This window comes from Myotis yumanensis, unplaced genomic scaffold (assembly GCF_028538775.1).
Source record: "Myotis yumanensis isolate MYYU_CA2020_CCGP unplaced genomic scaffold, mMyoYum1.0.hap1 SCAF_7, whole genome shotgun sequence".
Taxonomy (NCBI): domain Eukaryota; kingdom Metazoa; phylum Chordata; class Mammalia; order Chiroptera; family Vespertilionidae; genus Myotis; species Myotis yumanensis.
Genome location: NW_027223758.1, coordinates 62622778 through 62636995, shown reverse-complemented (window position 1 = coordinate 62636995; position 14218 = coordinate 62622778). Strand labels below are relative to the sequence as shown.

General features: G+C 44.8%; 1 long non-coding RNA gene across 2 annotated transcripts in view; it reads right to left on the bottom strand.

Annotated features, from left to right (window-relative positions):
• Window positions 1-14218, bottom strand: part of LOC139014619 (uncharacterized) — a 122126-nt gene that overhangs the window by 10008 nt on the left and 97900 nt on the right. Inside the window, exons 1-2 of one of the 2 annotated variants that reach the window (XR_011472249.1) lie at window positions 5439-5493; window positions 4972-5127 (exon numbers count right to left, since the gene is read on the bottom strand). This is a non-coding gene — a long non-coding RNA (uncharacterized lncRNA). Of the gene's footprint in view, window positions 1-4971; window positions 5128-5438; window positions 5494-14218 lie in introns of those variants that run through there. The other variant, XR_011472250.1, reaches the window with a different exon arrangement.

Here is a 14218-nt window from a genome sequence, read left to right as displayed (position 1 = left end):
CCACTGCCTTTACTAAGGGAATGTTACAAGTATAGACCATTAGAGCGACAAGGGACCTTGGAACTCACACAGGCCAGCCTTTCGGTCTTTGAGACAAGGAGAACAGTCTGACTCTCAGGGACAAGCGGCCCTGGCACCCTGACTCTCCCAGGCTTCCCTCCCCCTGGGCCACGTCTCTCATTGCAATGGTTGTTGGCTATGTTGCTTTATATTTTGTCTATAATGTTAATAGCATCATAACGGTGCCTGGGGGTCTCTCCCGGCAAACTATGAGGTCACCCACGTCCTCTGCACGCAGCATGTGCTTAATAAGTGTGTCTTGACTGACAGGTGTTACAACAAATAGAACGCTCAGCCTCTCTCCCCACCAGGCCAGACCTGCCCACTTGGATAACCTTCTCTCCAAACCCTTCAAAGTGTCCCTCGATGCTCCCCAGATGTTCTATGGAAGGAGCCAGGAGAGCGAGCCCACGAGGGGGGAGCCGAAGCTCGAGGGCGCCAGCCTTGCAAGCCCCAGGCTTTAGACCATCTTTGCACAGCACTTCCTCAAGCCAAATGAGAGTTTCTGGAATTTGGACACACGACACAGACTCAACATCATTGATTGGAGAGGGTGTCAGCATAGTTCATGGAAAAAATATTTTAAGGAAAAGAGCATTTGGCAAGCGCCTTGAATGGTAATAGGGCCAACAGGAATTAAACAGGGGAGTGCAGGGCACTCACCGGTGAGCCGGTGAGCCGGAGGTGCTCGGCGTTTCCTCCTGAGGACATTCTCTTCTGCCCAGTCTTCAGGGAGCACGCGCCCGGAGGGGGGATGGCCACAGAATGACCACAGAAAAGGGTCTTAGAAGACAGTTTCCATGAAGTGCACCTTTAAAGTCACCTTTTAAAGCACCTAGCTGCATGCTAACTGTTCACAAGGAACTGGGCAATATAAAAAAGCTCCACCCCTCGCCGGTAGGGCTCAGTTGGATGGACATCGTTCAGTGCACAGAAAGGTTGCTGACTCCATCCCACTCAGGGCACATGCCTGGATTGCAGGCTCAGCCCCCAGCAGGGGGTGTGCAGGAGGCAGCCAATAGATGTTCCACTCTCATATCAGTGTTTCTCTCTCTCTCCCTCTCCCTTCCTCTTTCTCTAAAATGTTTAAAAAAAAAAAAGACTGCAGTGACAGAGCAGAGTCCTGTCCCAGCTGGAGGTTGTTTCTGAACGGAAAGCTGCCAGTCGGACTATTATCAGAACTGGCTAGAGAAGGCTCATTTTAGGAAGTCAAAAACCCAGGTCTGGTCAAAAGTCTTCCACCGCTCTGTCAATTGGGGGTGACTCACATGTGGGAGCCATGCTTTCTCACCTGTGCAATAAAATATGTCCTGCCCCTCACAAGGCTACTGTGAAGATTGAAGGAGATGGCACATGACAGGTAACCGTTTCAAAACTACCATTTCAAAATGCCAGGCAATGAGGTTATACCTATCTGGGCCCCTGACTTAAAAAAATAATAATGAAACTAATGCTCTTCTTACATGAAAAAATACCGAACTCTCTTTACGGGGCAGGCTCAGTGAGACATGCACACACACACACACACACACACACACACACACACACACACCTCTTCCTCCCCTGACACACAGAAGCCACTCCAGGTGTTTTAGTAACAGGACTTAACATAGGGACTTGGGTGCTTACAAAACTGTTGGAAGGGCTGTGTTCTTGGCTGGGCATCCAGGAAGGACTTCAGAAAACTGCCAAATTGACACAGGAGATGAGCTTCTACCTCTGAGGTTCTCACTGGAGCTCTCCTGCTTCCCCCCACCCCCACCCCTCATGGGCTCTGGACACCCAGGCACGAGAATGGAAACACAGCAGGTGCTACTCAACGACCGAATAAACAAAATCTAATCTCAACACATTGCTTGCTAGTACACATCCAAATTGGGACAGAAAATGGCTCTGCCTCACTTCTGCCCTCCACATCTCCCGCCACAAGGATTTGGTAGCGTGCAACTCACATCCAACACCTCAGCCGTGACACGTAGTGGGAAAGTGGTTTGTGACCCTCCAGCTACAAGGAAGAGAGATGGTGGGGAGCAAGCCACTCCCCAGTGTCCACTCTTCCACTTCTCAATAGTCATACAATCTTTGTTCTGGTTGGAGTAGTTTGAAAGCTAAAAAATACATTTCCCAGACTTCCTGAAGCTAAGATTAATTTCTAATTATCAGAGCACAGGCTAAGAAACTCCCACAAATAGTATTTTTACTTTTTCTTTTATTATTCTTCAGAGTAAGTAGATCATGAAGTCCCCCCAGGCCCAGATTCCTCTTTTCTCTTTATCCACTGTGCACTAGGCAAGGGGTGTGTGTGTGTGTGTGTGTGTGTGTGTGTGCGGGCACGTGCACCAATGAGCACGTGCCTTAGGTCCCTTCAGCAGCCTGATAAAGGCTATGGATCCCATTTCAGAATAATGTTTTTAAAAGCATCAAACTAAACTCATAAAATCACAAAGGCAAACAATTATATTAATAACTGTACCTTAGTTATTAATATGTAATCGTATGTGTTTAATTTTATGTGCTTCTTTACTGGCACATTAAATAACAAGGTCTCACAGCAAGCCTCATAACAATTGCCATTTTGAAGGTATGATAGTATAAACATTTCAGGATATTTGCAAAGACTGAATTGCAATATGAAATTATCTTAATTCTATTGATGGTCAAAATCACAGGTTCTGTTGCCTATATCCAAGGAGGAAGGAGGTGCTCAATTTCAGTTAGGGATTAGTGAAAATCAAGATATAAGATATATTTCTGCCACCCAAGGACATGCATTCCCAAAAGGGATGTGGACCCAAGTTAGAAGCCCCTGACATGCATGTCATCCCTGTCTGCACAGACAAGGTCAGCTGACCACCACCATCTATGCCCCAGGACTCCAGAAGGGAGCAAAGGAAGCCAGGACCAATAGGCTCTTTTTATAGGGTGACCCCATGGTGTACATATCACTTCCATTCCCATCCAAGTAGACAGAACCTAGAAACATGGCCACACCCAGCTCCATGAGATGCCAGAAAATATAGTCTCTATCTGGGCAGCCGCAGGCCCAGGACAAAACTCCCAAAGTTCTGTTACTGAGAAAACAAAGAGGAGAATGAACACAGGGGCCAACGGGCCGTACTCTCTCACGTCACAAAAGTACAATTGATGACAAGCTCAAATTAGATGAACTTCTTGCATGGAATTAAGGCAATTTGCTCTCTTTGTTTGGAAAATAGGTGCTGCTAGTATTTCTCAAGTATTCTTTAATCTTACTAATTATTGAAACAGATCTCTGTGGCTCCAGAGCCAAAGAATAAAGCTCTATTGTGGATTCATGAGAATCTAGCAGTGGCCTAATTCGGTTTTCCAGTCAATTGACCTGCCTCTGAGAGCTGAGATAATGCTGCTCACTAGCCTTTGTCACCAGAATCCTAATCCATACTATACTTAATGATTTTTACATTGTAGCTGGTGGCGGAGTTTTCAAACTCTCATTTTCAATTCCTCCAGGAGAGGAATGACATTTACCTGGACTGATGAAGCTCCCAGGGCAAAGTTGTGAAGCTCTTGGGGAAATTACCCATCTCCCTTTACCCCTTCCCACATGTCGTTCAGGCATAGATGCGTGCTGGGTCACTGTGTGTGGCAAACAGCTCCATGCATTCTGGACTACTTGGTTTTGATGTGGTTGCCCTTGAGGGCTTTATCTGGGCCATTGAAAATGATCCCTTTGAGGGGACAAGCCTATTGAGTTAAAACTGAAACCAAAGGATAGGGGTAAGGGGGAGAGATCAACCAAAGAACCTGTATGGATGCTTATAAGCATAACCGATGGACACAGACACCAGGGGGTGAGAACATGAGCAGGGGGGTGGGAGGGTGATGGGGGGATAAGGACACATATGTAATGCCTTAATCAATGAAGAAAAAAATCACACTAAGATGTGGGGAAAATTATTAATATTGTACTGTATCTCATCTTTTAAATGTTATTTCTTTGTTAGCATTTTATAAAATAAAACTGTTATAGCAAAGACCAATTAATAAAGTTTCTTTAACATAAAAAAAACTGAAGTCAAATTCCAAAATGATTTTTATAGAAAATAAAAACTATAGGAAGATAAAATACTGAAGATGTCTTTTGGTGTTGTTGTTGTTGTTGGTAATCCTCACCTGAGGATAGCTTTTCCTTTGATTTTTCAGAAAGAGTTGAAGGGAGGGGAGGAGGGAGAGAGAGACACACACATCGATTGGTTCCCTGCCCCCAGGGCTGAGGATCAAACCGAAACCCAGGTACGTGCCTTTGACTGGAAATCAAACCCACAGCCCTTCAGTGTGAGGGCTGGCACTCTAACCACTGAGCGACACTGTCCAGGACACATAAGACATCCTTTAAAGTAGTAGTTAAGTCATTCAGCAGGGAAGTATGAGATTAGCAGTAAATATCAGAGTTCAGTAGGTATACTCTTACCTCCCTTCTTTCTATCTTTTCTCTGTCTTTCCTCCCCTCTGTGAAAAGAACAAAATAGCAGAGCTGGCCAGATTTTTGTGAAATGCAGCATGCACACAGCGATGTCATAAAGGATCCTGCAAGAGCTAAAATATCTGAGAAGCAATTCAAGTACTATATTGACTTAACAGGAACCAACTGAGTTGTTTTTATGAGCAAATCTAAATCATACCAGATACTTCAGGGCTGGTTTTGAAAAGAGGCCCCACGACCTTTCTCTCACAGAGCTGCATGCTTCTACGTGCTCAAGCCCGGCCTACAGTGAGCGCATTCTTGTCCGTGGCTGCCTTGGTCTCTTCAGAGAGCCCAGACTAGGCTAGAGGCTGGCATTCAATGGTTCCTTGAGTGCTCGCCTGAAACATTTTCTGCTTTTGTTTCTCTGAGTCTAGGAGAAGAAAGTACATCTTAACGTCTGCATTTACCTCAGTAGGCTGGGTGGGTCCAAACTGCAGCAACTGGGCCAGGTGAGTACTTGTTTGTAAGATGGGCTCCCCAACATACAAAGCCTACGTGGGTGCAGCTTGGCTGCACTCTCAGATCCCTGGTTCAGAGCCTCCGTGAGCCTGGCAGGGTCTGGCCTAAGAGCAGCAAACAGAAGACAGTTAGCCATGCATGGGCCAGGGCAGTGCTGTGGCTTTCAGAAATGACCGGGACAGTCTGGGGGAAGGGGAGCGAAGGGAATGCATGGAAGGGGTCTCCTCAGAAACACTAAAGTTGCAGACACAGGAAAGGGTCTTATTTCCTCTGAGAACCTTGGGAAGATCTGGAGAAAACTTGATTTCAAAGCCTGACACCAGCGCAGAGGCACGGTTTCCCATTCATGCAGGAATGAGCATGGGGTTGACCAGGCCTGATGAAGTCCTAGCAGTGAGGACATAACTCATCTCACCTGGCTGCACTGGGAGATCGAATGACCGGAAGTGCTCCCTCGCCTTGGGTGTCCGTCTGGCGGCCAGGTCCCATGAACTTCTTCACAGACTCATCATTCTTTCCAGAGCAGCCCCGGCTCTGCGTGCTGTGTGCAAACTGCCTGCTTACAAAACAATCTGACCATTGCCAGATGTGGGCGCCCGGCCAGCTTTTACATAATTCAGGCTTTTCTTTGCTCAAGATGGTACAATTTAAAGGAGCCTTAGAAGTTGTGTTTTAATCTCCCCTCCTCCCCACTCTCCCACCTCCCTTCATACTTTTCTTCATCTCAGGAGCAAAGTCTCTCACCCAAACACGTGGTGGCACTTTATTGTGTGTGCTCTACATCAGTACACATGGCTGGAAAGCACAAGACCAAGCATTTCCCTTACCCGTGCTCAGAATTAAAATGAAAATAACTCAGAGGACCTGCTGTTGGCTTCCTGTTGCCCAGGCCTTGCCCCCGCCCCCTGCCCCCCTCCCAATGCCAGCTCTAGAATACCCAGTTAAGAAGCTCAGTGCTCAGGAATGTGAGCGGGAGGATGCAAAGCCCAGCACAGTGCAAGCATATCAATTTTATTCCTGTCATCAGAAGTAATCTTTTATAATTTAAAGTTACTCTTCATCTGCAAGGAGATCAAAGCACGGCACAGAACTCTGTTAAATGAGCACTGGCAAATTTATATTTGAAAGTCAGGGCTGGATTGGGACTTGCCCGCTGATCAAGCAGGGTTACCGGTTCTGGGGATTTTCATTTCCATTTCATTTCTTCGTTCTAGTGAGTCGGTCACATTGCTGTCCATGAGGGTTCAAACCATGCTTGCTTTTGTCATCTGGGCCTCATCTGAAAGACTGTCGGGCAATGGAAGCCACCACTTGGCTCTGAGATAGTCACATGTGCTTGAGCACATATGTGGAAGGATCTTTGGGGATGACAGATTCCATCTCTCTCTCTCTCTCTCTCTCTCACACACACACACACACACACACACACACACTACAGTTGGCTCAGCCTCTCCCAGTTAAAATAGAACGTTAAAAACCCAACTGATGTTTCATCTTTCCCTCCTTATTGACTTCCTCCACTGCAAGCAGCCAGCGAATCTGCTACTCATACAGGGCAAATAGACTGTGCAGAGCTGTACTGGGGAAGAGAGGCTTCAAAATGTGAATACAATGTCTGCGTTTCCCTAGCAATCTCCAGGCATCTTACATTGGCCATGGATTGTCCTTCCAGCTGTTTTATTACTGAGAAATAATTGGGCTAATAAGTAACTATGACCATTTCCCTTAGGTTAGCTGAGATTAAAAACAGCTCTTTAGCTTTTTTCAAAATACACACACACTTTAAGGGAATTTAAAATGTTCAAAAGGGTTTTCTTTTGGTCTGCATTTTAGAGAGCATGCATCTGAACATCTGTTTCTCCAACAGCCTAGACGCAGGGTGAACAGGGCTCCTCTCCAGGGCTTCTGGACGGGCCAGCAGCAGGAAGGCTGAGCACCATTCTCAAGATGTGTGTTAAAGCTCGATCTGCAGATCCGTTTCAGACCGTGTGCAGTAGGATGCGTTTAAATCCAACGTAATCCCATCACTGATGTCAATCAAGCCCAGGAAACAAAGGAAAAGAGAGAGGTGGAAGTGGTCTATTCAGAAGCCGTCCACAGGCCGCCCTTGATTAGAGCCTTGATTCCCATACTGAAAAACCAGAATGGCTATTCCATGATGAGAAAAGCATTTTCTTAGTCAACATTAAACTGTTTACAGATTCAGATTCAGACAATATAGGGCCCGTGACCATGAGCAGACACTACAAGGAGCCAGTTCCCATTCTATCTCATTATTCCCAAAGCAGCTCAGGGAAATGGGTATGGTTATTTCCCAGCCATAGGTCAATGAAAGAACATTAGGCTGAGGCTGACCCTAAAATCAGTCACCTCCTCTAGCAGTTAGGTATTCATGTCATCCTTCACACACCCAGCCCCCATGATTAGGGGGCCCTGCCTTCTGACCCACCTCTCACCTTTCAAAATCATTTTTCAGGGAAATCCCAAACCTCTCCAATTGTGGTGACTATCTCTCCGTGATTTCTTCTTATATCCACCAAAGAAAGAGTTCAGCCTTGATGCCTCAGGTGATGCCTGATTTCATCCTAGGCCCACCTGGGGAGGAAGGCTAAAGCATGGCACCCTGAAAGAAAACTTAAAATCCCTTTTCCAACAGAAGCAGAATTTGAATGAATAAACTTAGACCTCTATAAAATTGTCTCAGAAGAAGCAGCATGGTGTGGAAGAAAGAGCTTGAGCCCTGGCTCACCACTTGCTAACAGTGCCATCTGAGCTTCAGTTCTCTCATCCATACAATGGAGGTGATTGAATTGTGAGGCTTAAGGAGTTATCCTTAAAGTTGGTAGAATTCCTGGCTCATGGTAAACAACCAATGAATGGTGACTTTTATCATCTTTTTTTATATATTGAAGGCATGATTTGTTATAGTTTACTTGAAGTTGGGGAGTTAATTTTGTTTTAACCAGAAAATTCTAGTTGTTTCCATCTTTCATGTGGAAGATGTTTCCAAAATGTATGCATGCACTTAACTTCCTGCCACAGAACTGAACACAATTGAATTTTTCTGTGATGATTAAGGGCATTACAGTGCCCTGGGCAATCATTCTGAGAGCAAAGCCTCCTCACTGTTCAGCACTTAGATGCAGATGTGGAAGTCATGCACCCAAGGATGGGCATTACCCCTACAAGTGAGTCGGCTGTTTGTTTTAAATAAATCTCTGATAGCGAGCACTTTACTAGGGTTTGCCTTTTACTTATCAAAGCAGATTGGGAGCTATGTGTAGGGGTTGGCTGTGTTCCAAGTGGAAGGTTGGCTTCTAGTTAATTCAAGTTTTGTTTATTCTTCGTTTAAGATGCACATTCGTCTTCCCCAAGTAAAGGGAAAGTCGCTTCAATGGCAAAAGCCCAATTTCAGCTGAACCCAAGACCAGGCCGGGCCTTTGTAATTAGACTGAAGTCAGAACTCCTTAAAGTCATCTGTCTCTCCAAATTTATTTGTAATACTGAGCACTTCCTCAGGGAAGGGGAAATAGAGAGGTGGGAGGTGGGAGGTGGGAGGTGGGAAATCAGCCCATGTTTTTCTTATTAAGTCCTTATGAGGATTTAGAGGGTATCAGTCACGAATTTTAGTAAAGCAGGGATGCATTTAGTTTGCTCCAAGACAATCAGGTTCTGAGTTTAAATACCGAGGGGAGGTGTCTGGGTTTGCCTTAGGATCAGATGGCCACTGTGTGTCTCATACTCTGGAAAGACTCTGTGACAGCTTCCTTGGGCGCCTTGAACACCAGAACCATTACCAAACAACAGTCTGGTGAGTTAAGTGTAAATGAGTCAGAAACATACGGATTGCATTTCCTTGAGAAAATAGATCACTTTAAAAATGAAGGGGCAAAGTGCTTGGGAAACTGCGTTATGGGTTTTGCCAAGGCCCAAAAGGATGTAAACTACTTCAGATATTCTCTGCATGCCAAGTGAGCAAGTATTTCGAGGCAAGCGCTCTACGGGGGTGTGTATGTGATCCTGTAAACATCAGCTTTGGAACCTCACCAAAATGATGTACCTCCTTGCATTATCTAAGGTCAGGAAAGTGAATTTTGCAAAAAGCCAAAAAGAATATACACAGACAAGATGCTGATGATTATCGAACAGGGAAACTAGAATATAACTCGGTGTCTTTTGTGAGAAATCCATTTCCACTACAAACACCTCCCCCCCGCCCCCACTTTATTTAACATTCTGAGTTGAAAAATATCAAATGGAAGTATCAGTGCAAACGCTTTGCTATGTGATTTTGCCTGGCAAATTACAAGCAAACAAAAATGCGTAAAATTATGTAGCTGTAAATGGATTTTGTTTTAACCAGGCCAAATTTTACAATCTTTCTAAAGGTTGTTGTTAAAATGGATGAAGGAGAACCTCAAAGAGGGCTCCTCACAGCTAGGTTGCCTGGTGATTAAGTGCTGCCAAAGCCCCAGGAGGCCCCTGCTCCTCCCTCCCCAGGCCACTCACTACCTCCAGACTGGGAGTCGAAGAAGCAAGGAAAGGCTTACTCTTAACCTACAAGGCCTGTCTTGGGGCAGGCCCGTCATTATCTTCTGAACAATTAATTATCTACAACATCATATTTAGAGCTTGGTAGAGAGAGCACTACAATCCCTTGGTAGAGGGATTCTAGAGAAGAAAGAAAAAAGGTATGCAGATGAATACATGCACATTCAGTTTTCCTTCAGCTACCCCAAGTCCTCCTAACCCAGCCAGGACAGGGTTATTTGTAATTATTGTCTTGCTTCTTCTTCTTCTTCTTCTTCTTCTTCTTCTTCTTCTTCTTCTCCTTCTTCTTCTTCTTCTCCTCCTCCTCCTCCTCCTCCTCCTTCTCCTCCTCCTCCTTCTCCTTCTCCTTCTCCTTCCTCTTCCTCTTCCTCTTCCTCTTCCTCTTCTCATTGAGTGAGTCCCTTCTTCTCTCCCTCTTTCTGTCTCAATAGTCCCTCTGGCTCTTTTTCTTTTCCTGGGTATTTCTTCCTCTATCTCTGTTCTCCCTAAGTCTTATCTCTGCCTCTGTCTGGGTCCATCTCTCTCACTTTCTCTCTCTCACCTGCCCCATCCTTGAGAAAACAAGCCCACCCACCCCTACATTTAAACAAAACCGCCTTGATAGGAGCTGGCTGCTCCTTCTCTGAGTTTCACTTGAGGAGGAGGGATGCTTCTTGTTTCCTCCTGATGCTTTTTCTTCGTTTGGAGAAATCTGCATTAGTATAACACACTTGCTCCTCTCAATGGGAAAAGACTAGCCTAACAGGGGTGAACGTGTGGAGCAGCCCATCTCCCCGCCCCCCCCCCCCCCCCCGCCCCCCAGAGGTGTGCTCTGGTACTTCTCCATGCAGCGCTGCCCGAGTCAGGTGGGTGCTTCTACCTCCTTCCAGGGCTCAGTACAAGGGCAAGCTAATCAGCCCTTAGAATCCTCTTTGGCAGAAATGAATGGGATCTTTTAGCTCTCCATCGACCAGCTTTCATGTCTCACTTCTCAAATGGAACAGAAACTGGGTGAGAACAGAGGTGACATTCATTAGACTCATTCAAAGGCACCCAGAGTCCTCATACCCCAAAGTGCTGAATGGGTCTCCACCCCAGTTTGCTACCATCTTCACTTCACAAGCTCCCTTCCTCTTTGCTGTGGCTGCCATTACTTGTGTTCCCTGATACCAAGTCCCCCTCCGCTCCCAGCACACGGGAAGACTGCTCATCCCCACATACTCAAAATCAGGCCTTGGTCTTGCATTGTCTGACGAAATGTGGCACAGGGATGACTGCTCTAGAACATAGCCCAGACCACGGGGGAATTTTCATGAAAAATAAACCTTTAGGGTTTGAAGGCCTTAAAAGCAATGGGCTGTTTTTTATCATATTATAATGTAGCCCATCCTGATGAAGACATATTCCTCCTCTTGTCTTATTCATTCCTAAGTTTTTGCATCTCAACCCTGGTTTCATTTTTTTTTACTCATACATCTCCATTTATTATCCTTTTCTTCCTCTGCCCCTCTACCTGGGTTTCTTTTTTTCCCCCTTTAGCATAGACATGAATTTGAATTTATATCTAATAAAAATAATGGGTTTTTATTTTCAGCCAAGATGAGAAAGCATAATTTCAAGGGACTATTCAACACAGGTATAAGAGAAATAATTTAAGCCCAATTGTCTTAAATACTTTAACTCTAGAATAAAAGAAAGAGAAAGAATATGTAGTATTGTTCATCTCAGGAATAAAGAAGGAAGTGGTGTTTCCAAACTTTAATAAGTCTAAAATATAACTCCATGGAAGAGAAGAATGAACAGACTTCTTGGACAAACTGGAAAGAAACTACCAAATTCCCTGTAACCTTGAAATATTGACTCCCTCAATGCATAAGCAAAGAAACAGGAGCAGAGCAGAGTAGCATCTCAGAAGTTACTTTGAAAGTCAGTTTTTCCTGATGAAAACTATACAGTTCAGAGGCAAGTGAGAAATTTCAGGGGGCTGGGGGTGGGGGGGAAGCACTCCTTCCTCTCAGTGCAATAACCTTAAATTCCCAGCAGGATACGAACCACATGTTGGTATTGTGGATAAATTCTGAAAAGCATCTGAGGGTAAGTGTTTAATTGTACTTGGCATGGCTACACCTTTTTACTCTTCAGACAGGAAATCCCCTGACTATTAACTGCATTCGACCTTGACAGAACGAATGAGAGCCTTTCTGGCTGCCCCTTCCAGGACAGTCGGGGACAACTTCATTTCTGGGGCAACAGTAGCACCTGAACCAAAAAGCCTTATTCTACGGTTCCCTGTGGTTAGATACCGCCTCCAACACCCTCAGCGGCACTGAATAAAAGAATTAACCCTGTTCCAGGCCAAGTCCCACAGCGTGTGCCTGGAAGGCTTTAAGGCAGTTTGGTAAAGGAGATGGACTGCCCCAGGTTTCCTCCCAGACATTCTGAAATGCTTATCTGGGGTAACACTGTGGCCTCTGACTGACAACCAGGGAGTAGCAATTATGGGGTCAGCCACAGGCAGAATGGAAGTGGCTAGAACACCTGCCCCAACTTCTTTTTAACACATGCTTCCTATAAATGACTCGATATCTTATACACTTTCAGGGTTATTAAATACCAAAACAAACTCTGTGACTAAAAACCCATTTGAGATGTTGAACACTATATACTACACTTCCTTGAGAACCACTGTTCTGGGATTTCTAACCCTTTTCATTTTTAGTGGTTTTCACATCATCTGTTTTCAACAACTGTCCTTCTATACTATAGCCATCTATTCTTCAGCAATTATTTATCAAATACCTGTTGCCTGCTAAGCTAGGTGTAAGGTATTAGAGAGATAAAGTAGAATAAATCATGACCTTTGCTCTAGAACAGTGGTTCTCAACCTTGGCTGCACATTAGAATCACCTGGGAATCTTTTTAAAATCCTGATTTCTGGGCCTCATCCTCCGGAAATTCTGTTTCTTTGTTACTAATGTTGTGGCCCCACCCCATAACAAAGAAACAGAATTTCCGGAGGATGAGGCCCAGAAACCAGGACTTTAAAAAGATTCCCAGGTGATTCTACTGTGCAGCCAAGGTTGAGAACCACTGCTCTAGAGGATACAGAGACTATGTAAATAGACTGTAGCCAATTCTATGGTGAAGGTGTGTGCTAGGTAAGAATCAGGATCCACACCTGTTCCAAAGGCAGTGGGGTGGGGTGTCAGGAAAAATTTCCTCAAAAAATGAAGTTTTGTCCCACTCTCTACCTCCTATACATACCTACTCACCAGCCTTCCATTCAATAAGTCAAGGTTTCACAAAATCATCAAATCTTAATCATCTTTATTATATTTAGTCTCATTTTCCCTAAATTTACAATGCAGAAATTTGAGGTTTGTAAAGAGCAGCCACTTGCCCACGGTTACACCATGAAGAGGGACAGCTTTCTTTGATCTACAAAGCATCAGCTGGGATGGACGAGCCACTTGTAACATGGCTGGCTCCCATGCTTGCTATCTGCTAGTAGGCTAACCTCTGTGTGGGCCTCTCCACAGACCTTCTTGGGCTTCCTCACAACATGGCAGCTGAGTTCCAAAAGCAAGTGTTCTGAAAGAAGGATGTGGGAGTTCCCAATTTCTTAAGACCTGGCCCTAGATACTGGCCCTACATCACTTCTGCCAAATTCTAATCAACCAGAATTTGAAGCATAGACCTCACTTCTCAGTGGGAGGAATGGGAAAGAATGTATGGCCATCTCTAATTCACTGCATCTGCCTAAGTGATTTTGCATTTTGATAGACTTCAAAGACTTTGTTAAAAGAAATAAAAAACAAGTGCAAGGATTACGGGCATAGCTTATTGGTGGTCTTTGACACTTGTGCTTAAGGCTGATCCTCTGAGGGGCTTTCAGGCATCAGCCAGCTGATTAAGACAAAAGGGAGGGGAGCAGAAAAAGATGGGTTTTTTCAGTTAATGAAGTTACCCTCACAGTCATGGTGCCCACATCTCGCTGAATGTTAGAATAACCTGAGACCATTCATAAAAATGTAGATTCCCAGCATGACCTCAGATAGGCTAAATCACATTTCCCAGAGGCAACCAGGAAGCTATTTTTAAGAAAGTCCCCAGCTAATAAGGCATTTCAGCAGCCAACTCTGTTTTCAGATTCAGATCTGCTCTCTGGCATTGGGTTGCCTCAGAGCCCTGTATGTTTTTATAGGTGTTTCAAAACGAGATTGAGGTTTGTTCCTCTCCCCTCCACAAAAACAAATTCCCCTTTGGCTGTGAAAATAGTCTTAAGATAAAGAACTGGGGGAAATGGAGTATGACTGCTTCTGGTCCAAAAGCTCTGCCCTGGAAAATACCAAGCCAACCAAAACTGAAATGAGAGCCCAGAGGATGGGGACAGAGAGGCCTGGCTCGTTTTGGGGCTGCAGTGTAATTATTTTTAAATCCATTCATGCTGTTGCATGAATCAAAAATTTATTCTTTTCTATTGCTGAGTGGTATTCTATTGCTTATTCATTCACCTGTGGGTGGTGTTGGGGAAATACAGAAAGCAGGCCAAGAAAAAGACCACTCTATAACAATAGAAGAATAGAGAGCACACTTGATTATTGAGTAAGCAGTACATGCACGTAAGGCAACCCAAAAATGACTACAAAGTTCAGGAAAAACATG